The sequence below is a fragment of the Spinacia oleracea genome, chromosome 3 (assembly GCF_020520425.1).
Source record: "Spinacia oleracea cultivar Varoflay chromosome 3, BTI_SOV_V1, whole genome shotgun sequence".
Classification (NCBI taxonomy): domain Eukaryota; kingdom Viridiplantae; phylum Streptophyta; class Magnoliopsida; order Caryophyllales; family Amaranthaceae; genus Spinacia; species Spinacia oleracea.
Genome location: NC_079489.1, coordinates 110,003,028 through 110,012,270, shown reverse-complemented (window position 1 = coordinate 110,012,270; position 9,243 = coordinate 110,003,028).

Genomic DNA, 9,243 nt, shown 5'->3' with positions numbered 1-9,243 from the left:
AGACATGTCCAATGTCACCCCAACAAGGTTCTTACCATTTATGTTGAATATTAAGTTTCAACTAGATGATCTTACCAGAAGCTTCTAAAGTTCTCTAAGCATCGATCTATTCGAATGTCTAGGGACTAGACTCATTCGAGAATTAAATGGACAAAGATATTAGGTTGTTAACCATTGGTAAAGCTGAGCGTATTAAACTCAATGCTTTATGATCTCAAAACTACAGTGTATTTTGAATTCACAAGCACCAATTGGTTTGCCATTCGACTTTGATGTTCGAAAACAACCATAAAAGTCGCTATAAGAAACGTACATTTTAAATTGCTCACTTTCTCTCATTTCCGTGAATCGTTCTTGGATTCACTACCAATCGAGGAAATTTACTGTTACATTTCTAAAAGGATTTACTGCAGTGCAAGATATTTAATTATAAATAATAATTAAAACATACATTGAAGCATGCAAAGTCTAAACATTTATCATGAGTAATAACTTGAAAATTAAAGCAATCATGCAATTTCAACAAGTTATTAGCATTTTATTCGAATTTATTGTTCCGGCAGGTGTGAATAAAATGATTCCAAGATCCTAAAATCATTGAAGAACTAAGCACAATTTGTTGACTTAATCCTAAAACATCTTAGGTAAGCAAAAGCCTTTTGCTAATAGTCTAGAAACTATTCTTGGTTGATAGGTACGTCTAAGAACTTATTAGGTAAACCTATCGATTTTGCCACGACATAAAAGGACTCCTTACTTATATCGTTGAGTTTCACCAAAACTAACATGTACTCACAATTATTTGTGTACCTTGCCCCTTTAGGACCAATAAGTAACACCTCGCTGAGCGAAAACTATTACTAGATTGATGTAAAGGATATCCAAGCAAGTGTATATTTTGGCATGGCACCTTTTAACTCAATTTTTAAGTTTGGAACTGAAGGCTCTTACTATGTTGGTTAGATTTTAAGTGAACTAAAATCCTTAATCATGCAACATAATCAAGCTTTTGATCTCATGCATTTTAAGACATATTTAAAGCAATAAATAACTTAAAACATGCATAAGATAAATGTGATCTAGTATGGCCCGACTTCATCTTGAAGCTTTAACTTCAAAGTCCGTCTTGAAAATCTCCGTGGGAGGCACCATTTTCTTCAAATAGGATAAGCTATAATTAAAACTAATTACAACTATTTGATGGTACGCAGACCATATTTGAATTGAAAAACAACTTTGGTACTTTAGACCAATTACATTCAAATTAATGGTACGCAGACCATATTTTCTATCCTATTTGGGCCATACTAGTCACTTCATAACCTGCAAAACAGTACATATACAATATATACCGTTCACCCATTCATTATCATGAATGGCCCACATAGCTGGTTAGTAAAACACATTATGCATCACGTAAACATTTGCAGCAATTAATCAAGGGCACCAATAATCTACCAATTATTCAGTCCTTATTAATTCTAATCAAGTTGTTTTAACCTTAAGGATTTGTAGACCTAATCAAGAGTTTATGACTAAAAAGGGCTCCCACTCAAACCAATAAATTCATATGCTTTACTAATTTTAAACATAAAAATGTATTTCTAGTCTAACCGGAAACATACAAATTTAATTAAAATTTAAAGCTCATATAAATTTATAATTGAATCCAAAAAGTTTAATTTAATTTCAGTCGTATTTAAATTAATTCATGATTTTAATTTTAGTAAAATAATTAGAATAAATAAAATTTATTATAATTACAATATTCAAAATTAAAATCCAAGAAAATAATTTAAATTATTAATTTTAAAATTAATTAAAATTACGTAAACTGAAAATTTCAAATTAAAATTTCAAAACGATCTAATCGCAACGCAAACACCTCACGCATCACACGCCCATGGGCCACACGCACACAGCCATCGCTGGCCATGTGCGCGCAGCCCATGCGCTGCGTCGCATAGCTGCTGCTTCTACCCTTCGCAAGCCATCGCGCGAGCTGGTGCTCGCTGCGCGCGCGCCAGCGCTCGATGCACGCGAGCATGTGCTCGCTGCGCGCGCGCTAGCGCTCGATGCACGCGAGCCATCGCTCGCTGCGTTCGCTCGCTAGCGCTCGCTGCACGCGGGCCAGCGCTCGCTTCGTGCACTCGTCAGCGCATGTTGTGCGCGCTCGCTAGCGCTCGCTTGGTGCGAGCCAGCGCTCGCTGCGCGCGGCATCGACGCTGGGCGCAGCACTCGTGGCACGCGAGCTTGCGCTCGCTGCGCGCGAGGCTGCGCGCACTTGCGCGAGGCAGTGCGCGTTGTGGCGCAGCTCGCTTGCTGCCCACACGCGACTGCCGTGCCTTGCCTTCGCCCATGCCCAATCGTCCATTGCTCATAGCCCACGACACAAGGCAGGGCTGCTGCCTTGTGCTCGTGCACCATGCCCTTGCTCATTGCATTCGTGCCGCATGGGCGACGAGCTCCCTTGCTCGTCGTCACATGCCCGCACTATACAACACCCCTTAAGGGTAACACGTAGCGTCCATTGCTTTGTGCGTGCAAGTTATATGAACGAATCGCATAAAATTTAAAAATTTTTACTTAAAATTAATGACAAATTAATAAATAATATTAATTTCATAATTTTAGGGCGAAAAAATCGAAAATTTATTATTCAATTGATTTCCGATTAACATGGATTCAAGTCTAGGTCATAAAAATTTAAAATTTATCATATATTTACAATTTTTATGGTGGTTTTTAATCATAGGTATCTAATTAAATTATAATTAATTATGAAAATCAAATTAATTCTAAATTATTCTAATTTTCAACAAATTAATCATAATTACAAATTAGATTGCATAATTAACAAGGCTAGGCATTCAAACTTGTTAAACATATACAGTAGGTCAATCAAAAATTCCAGATTTATCAACAAGAATCGCAAATATTTAATTTAACATCTTAAATTTACGAAATTTTGCATTCGAAAAACTAAAACCTTCGAAAAGTCATAGTTAGGCATCGAATTTGAGAATTCTGGGTTCGGCAGAAAAATTCTAATTTTTGTCAAAATTTTAGAATGCCTTTTACATACGGAATTGACACAAAAATCACTCATTTTGGATGAGTAACGAAGAAACTGCCGAAAAACTGCGTACGTATAATTAAATAAACGCAATTTGCAATTAATTAACAATTACGAAAATTAATCACCCCTTTTAATTCTTGCAAATTTGTAATATTTAATCATGTTTATGCAATTTAGATTATGAAAATAATAAGAGGCTCGTGATACCACTGTTAGGTTATGATACATATGACAATTCATAAATCATGCGGAAACAACCATTAAGCCAGGAATACATATTATTTACACATAATCATATAGCATAGTTTAGAAGCATACTCTTTGTTGCGTGCCTTCCCTAGCTGCGCCCGAACCGAACAAGAACAAGTCTTTAGAACTCCAAGTGTCGTCCCTCCGTAGATAGTCCACAGCACGTCCGGATCCGCCTTAAGATTGACCAACTAGAATCGCCCTTAAGGTACTAATAATTTCGGCACTTTTTTTTCTCTTCTCTCTCATGGTGTGGTGTACGTTAAGGTTTCTTACTAACGTGCGCCAATCTTGAAAATGGCGAGGAAGAAGAAAACGCAGAAGCTTGAGATTGCTCAAGTGAATGAGGAAGCCTCTTCTCTTCTTCATCAAGAAGTTTCGAGGCCTAAGAACCAGAACCAACTCAGAAAACAAATACCCATTCCTGATGAACCTCGGGTTAGTGCGGGTCTGGTGACACCAGTTACGCTGCCTCATTCTGACCATGTGCTGCCGTCGATGGAACGTCTAGACAACTCTCAAGCTTACCAGGACTCGGCTGGTTGGTCGCGGTCAGTGCGTACTGATGTAAATCGACCGCCATCGCTGGTTGAAGCTCTGGAAGAGTTTTACGAAGATAGCCATCGAATGGTGGTGGGAAAGGATAGGGTGGACCTCCTGGTGAGAAGTGTTAATGCTGCACTCAAGGAAATGCACCGCCAGAGTGTGATGAAGGAGAACCCAGGTGTAGATCCAGCCCAGAAAACAGAGGATGTCCGTACAGAAACAGAGTGTGAGATGAATGGTGCGCAGCCAGCTCAAAGGCGATTGGATATGGAACCAAAACCATGGGTGAGTCTATTTAAAGGTAGTTCACTCCCTTCTAAAGGTTTTGCGTTGAATTTTATTGCTCCCACAGTCTGTGATGGTAAACCCATAGCTGTACTTGATAAGCATGAGATACAAAAAATGAATGATCTATGGGGAAATGCAGTTGTCATGTATGTAGTTGGGGAAAAACCTTAGATTGGGTCTATTTTGAGATTCATTGCAAAAGAATGGCACCAAGTGGGTAAACCTCAGATTTTCCTCCATGATGAGGGCTATTTTGTAATCAGATTCCAGTCAAAGAAGGATAAGGAATCAGTTCTGGTGGCTGGTCCTCATATGTTCTTTGGCAAACCTATGATTGTTAAACCTTGGACAGCAAGTTTTAATTTCCAGGAGGAAATATTGAGGGTAGTACCAGTGTGGATTAGGTTGCCTAACTTACCATTGAGCTGTTGGGGGGGTGATTCATTGAGCAGAATAGGGAGTTTGCTTGGAGATCCTCTATATGCTGATGAATGTACTTCTAAACAGCAAAGAATTTCATTTGCTCGAATTCTTATTGAGGTGGATGTAACTGGTGACTTGCCTAAATCTGTGCAGATTCAGGACCCTATGGGTAACATTGTTAAACAGGTGGTTGAGTTTGAATGGCTACCACCTTATTGCCAGAAGTGTAAGATTGTGGGGCATGACTGTACTCAGACAAGAGTCAATACCACAAGATTTAGGCCAGCTGATGTTCAGAGAAAGAAGGTTGTGAAGGTGTGGAAACCTAAAGCAGTGCAACCAAATGTTAAACCACAAACTACTGATGAGTTGACTGCTAATGATGCTATACAAGAGGATGATGGGGAGAATGGAGAGTTATCTGTTTATGATAAGCCTTTTACTCCAATTGCTCCAGTGCTTGATGAAGGGTGGAGAGTTGTTTCAAGGAGAAGAAGAGATATTAGAACTCCAGCTCAGACTGTGGGGCTTGCTGAAGTCCATTTGAATGGGGAGGAATTGGCTGCTGGTAGTGATGGAGTGGAATTCCCAATTGATCCACCATGAATATTAGTACCTGGAATGTGAGGGGATTGAATGATCCCATTAAAGTAGTTGAAATAAAAAAGTTTTTAGCTAGTAATAACATTAGTGTTGTAGCTTTGTTAGAAACTAAAGTTCAGGAGAAGAATAGTTGTAAAATCCAGAAGAAAATAGGGGTTGGGTGGCAGTGGATTATGAATTATGAGCACTCTCCTAGGGGAAGGATATGGATTGGTTGGAAGCATGCATTGGTGTCAGTTCAGCTTATCCAAAAAACTGAATTTTGTGTTCACTGTCATGTTGCTACTAAGAATGGATTGTTTGATGCTTTATTTTCAGCTGTGTATGGTTTGCACTCTGTTGATACTAGAAGACCAATGTGGAGAGAGATCACTGCTTTCAGTAGTTCTGTTAATTGTCCTTGGCTTGTCATGGGGGATTTCAATGCAGTTTTATTAGCTGCTGATAGAGTAAATGGCAATGCAGTTACAGAAGGGGAAACTAAGGATTTTGATAGTTGTATGGATGTTGCAGGGTTGGCTGAGCTTAAGAGTTGTGGGAGTTACTATTCTTGGAGCAATAAGGGGCAAGGTAACTTGAGAATCTGTTCCAGAATAGATAGGGCCATTGCTAATGCTTTGTGGCATTCTAAGTTTGTTGATGCTGTGGTGGATTATTTGCCTCCAGGAATATCTGATCACTCACCTCTGGTTATGTCTTGCAATATTCATATGGGAGGGGGGAGTAGACCCTTTAAATTTTTTAACTATATGGCTGATCATGTTCTGTTCCTTGATGTAGTTAAAAATGGATGGGAGGTGTCCTGTCCAAGGGGTGGGGCCATGTTCAAGGTGTGGACTAAGATGAAAGCAGTAAAGCAAGGATTGAAGGAGTTACATCATAAAGATTTTGCTAAGCTTGATGAGAGAATTGAGGGGTTAAGGGCTGATTTCGGTCAAATTCAGATCCAGTTAGCTTCTTGCCCTACTGATAGTAATGTGCAACAAAGTGAGAGGGATTGTAGTGAGACTCTTAAGAAGTTTTTGCATATTCAGGAGAGTGCATATAGACAGAAAGCAAGAATTCAGTGGTTGCAAGTAGGAGATTCTAACTCTAAATTCTTTTTCAGTGCAATGAAGGAGAGGATAGCTAGGAATAGCATTGATATTTTGTATGATGATTCTGGGAAGAAGCTTAGCACTACTCAGGAAATTCAGGAAGAAGTTAGCTCTTTCTATAAGAAGTTGATTGGTACTGCAGCTAGCTCATTGATGGGTGTGGATGTTGGAGTGGTTAGGAAAGGGAAGCAGCTGTCTGCTGCTGATGCAGAAATGTTGGTGGTTCCTGTTTCAGATGCAGAAATTGATGCAGCTATCAAAGGTATTGATATCAATAAAGCCCCTGGGCTTGATGGTTTCAATAGTTTGTTCTTTCTTAAAGCTTGGGAGATTGTGAAAGCTGATGTTTATGAAGCAGTAAGAGAGTTTTTCAGAACTGGGGTGATGTTAAAGCAAGTGAACAACACTTCAGTTACTTTGGTTCCTAAGATTCAGAATGCCTCTTGTGTGAAGGATTTTAGGCCAATTGCTTGCTGCTCAGTTGTTTACAAAATTATCTCCAAAATTCTTACTGCTAGAATGCAAGGTGTTATTGGTACAGTGGTAAATTGTTCTCAATCTGGTTTCATCCCTGGTAGATCCATTTCTGATAATATTTTGCTGGCTTGTGAGTTGGTGAAGTGCTATTCTAGAAAACATGTTTCTCCTAGGTGTATGATCAAGGTGGATCTGAAAAAAGCCTATGATTCTTTAGAGTGGCCTTTCTTGAAAACCATGCTGTCAGAGCTAGGATTCCCTATTAAGTTTGTAAATTGGGTGATGCAGTGCCTCTATTCTGTTTCTTATTCCATTCTGATTAATGGTTGTCCCACTAAACCAATTCCTGCAAAGAAAGGGTTGAGACAAGGTGATCCCATTTCACCTTATTTGTTTGCTTTGGGTATGGAATATCTGTCAAGGTGTCTTGCTGCTCTTGCTGAAGATACTAACTTCTCTTATCATCCTAGATGCAAAAAGTTGGATCTCACCCATATGATGTTTGCTGATGATTTGTTGATGTTCTCCAGAGCTGATGAGGGTGCTGTGAAAGCTCTTTTTGATGCTTTTACCAAGTTTTCTTTGGCTTCTGGTTTGGAAGCTAATTTGCACAAAAGTGAAGTTTATTTGGCAGGTGTTTCTGATCATGTTGCTTCCAGTATTGTTAGCTCAATTGGGGTTCCTAAGGGTTCTTTCCCTTTCAGATACTTGGGTGTCCCTCTTACAACTAGGAAGCTCTCCTTCACAGACTGCAAGCCTCTCATTGATAGAACTGTTGCTAGAATCAAGAGCTGGACTTCTAAGTTCCTTTCCTATGCAGGTAGGCTGCAACTGGTGAAATCTGTACTTTTTGGTATTCAGCTCTACTGGTGTCAGATTTTTGTTATGCCTAAAAAGGTGATGAAGGAGATTCAGAGAATTTGTAGATGTTTCTTGTGGACTGGTGCTGATGCAGATTCTAGGAAAGCTTCTATCTCTTGGGAGCAATTGTGTTTCCCTAAGAGTTGTGGAGGGTGGAATCTTAAGGATCTAACTGTGTGGAATAAAGCAGCAGTTTTGAAACACTGTTGGGCTTTAGCTTTGAAGCAGGATAGGCTTTGGGTGAGGTGGATTCATGCTTATTACATTCAGCATAGAGACTTCTGGACTATGCCAATTCCTAATGGTTTAACTTGGTCATTAAGGAAAATTTGGCATAATAGAGAAGTATTTCTGCAGGCAAATGGAGTGGATCAGTTTGTGCAAGCTGGTAAATTCAGAATTCAGAAAATGTATAAGTTTCTTCATCCAGTTGGAGCTCAGGTGGGATGGAAGAGATTGATTTGTAATAGCCATGCTAGTCCAAAGAGCACCTTCATTGTGTGGCTAGCAGTGCAGAACAGACTTGCTACAAAAGACAGATTGATAAGATGGCAGCTGAATATTGATGGTATTTGTGGTCTGTGTCAGGTGGAAAATGAAAACTTGGAGCACCTTTTCTTCTCTTGCTCCTATTCTCAGGAGATTTGGAAGCAGGTTCTGCTTTCTTTAGGTGTGAATAGAACTGTGTTGCCTTGGCATGAGGAAGTTCAGATTGCTGTGAAGAAAAGCAGAAGCACACAGAAGCAAGCTTGCAAGTATAGTATAGCTTTCATTGAGTCTGTTTATTGTATTTGGTTGCAAAGAAATGCTAAGGTCTTTCGGGATCATGTTGATCCAGTTAAGACTGTTGTTAGCAACATAATGTTTAATGTTGAGTGTAGATGTCAGTAGTAGCCTCTGTGCTCATTAGCTAGCTTGTGTTGGTTAGCTAGGTGTTTGGTTGTGTCTGTTGGACAGTTGGTGTTTTCAGAGTTTGTTAACACTCTGATTACTTGGTAAATAAAGCTCATTATTATTTGCCAAAAAAAAAATTTCGGCACTTTTAGGCAAGGTATGTGACTGAATTTTTCTCTCAAAAACTCACTTTGAATACTTGAAAACTCGTTATAAATTGTGAACCCAGGCCACATATTTATAGGGGTATGGAAAGAGAATTGGAATCCTACTAGGTTACGAATTAATTAAATTAGAATCCTAGTGGAACTCTTATTTAATTAATTTATCTTTTAGGATTAGGAATTTAATCATTAAACGAATTCTATACGCTTTAGGATTCGAGTAACACACTTCGAGTAATACGCTAGCACCGCACGCAGGCCTTGCGGCCCACGCACAGCGCCAGCCCACTCGTCGCAGCCCCGCGCGCGCGCCCAAGCTTCGGCTGGGCCTGGCTTTTGCGCTGGGCCTGGTCGCATGCTTGGCGTGTGGTTGTTGCGCTTGGCTTGCTGGGCGATGGCCCCGGCTTTGTGCTGGGCCTTCGTCTGGCAGGCCTCGTCCGATGCTAATTCGTACGATGCGCTTCCGATTAAATTCTCGATTCCGGAATTCATTTCCGATACGAACAATATTTAATATTTCCGATTCCGGAATTAATTTCCGTTTCGAACAAATATTTAATAT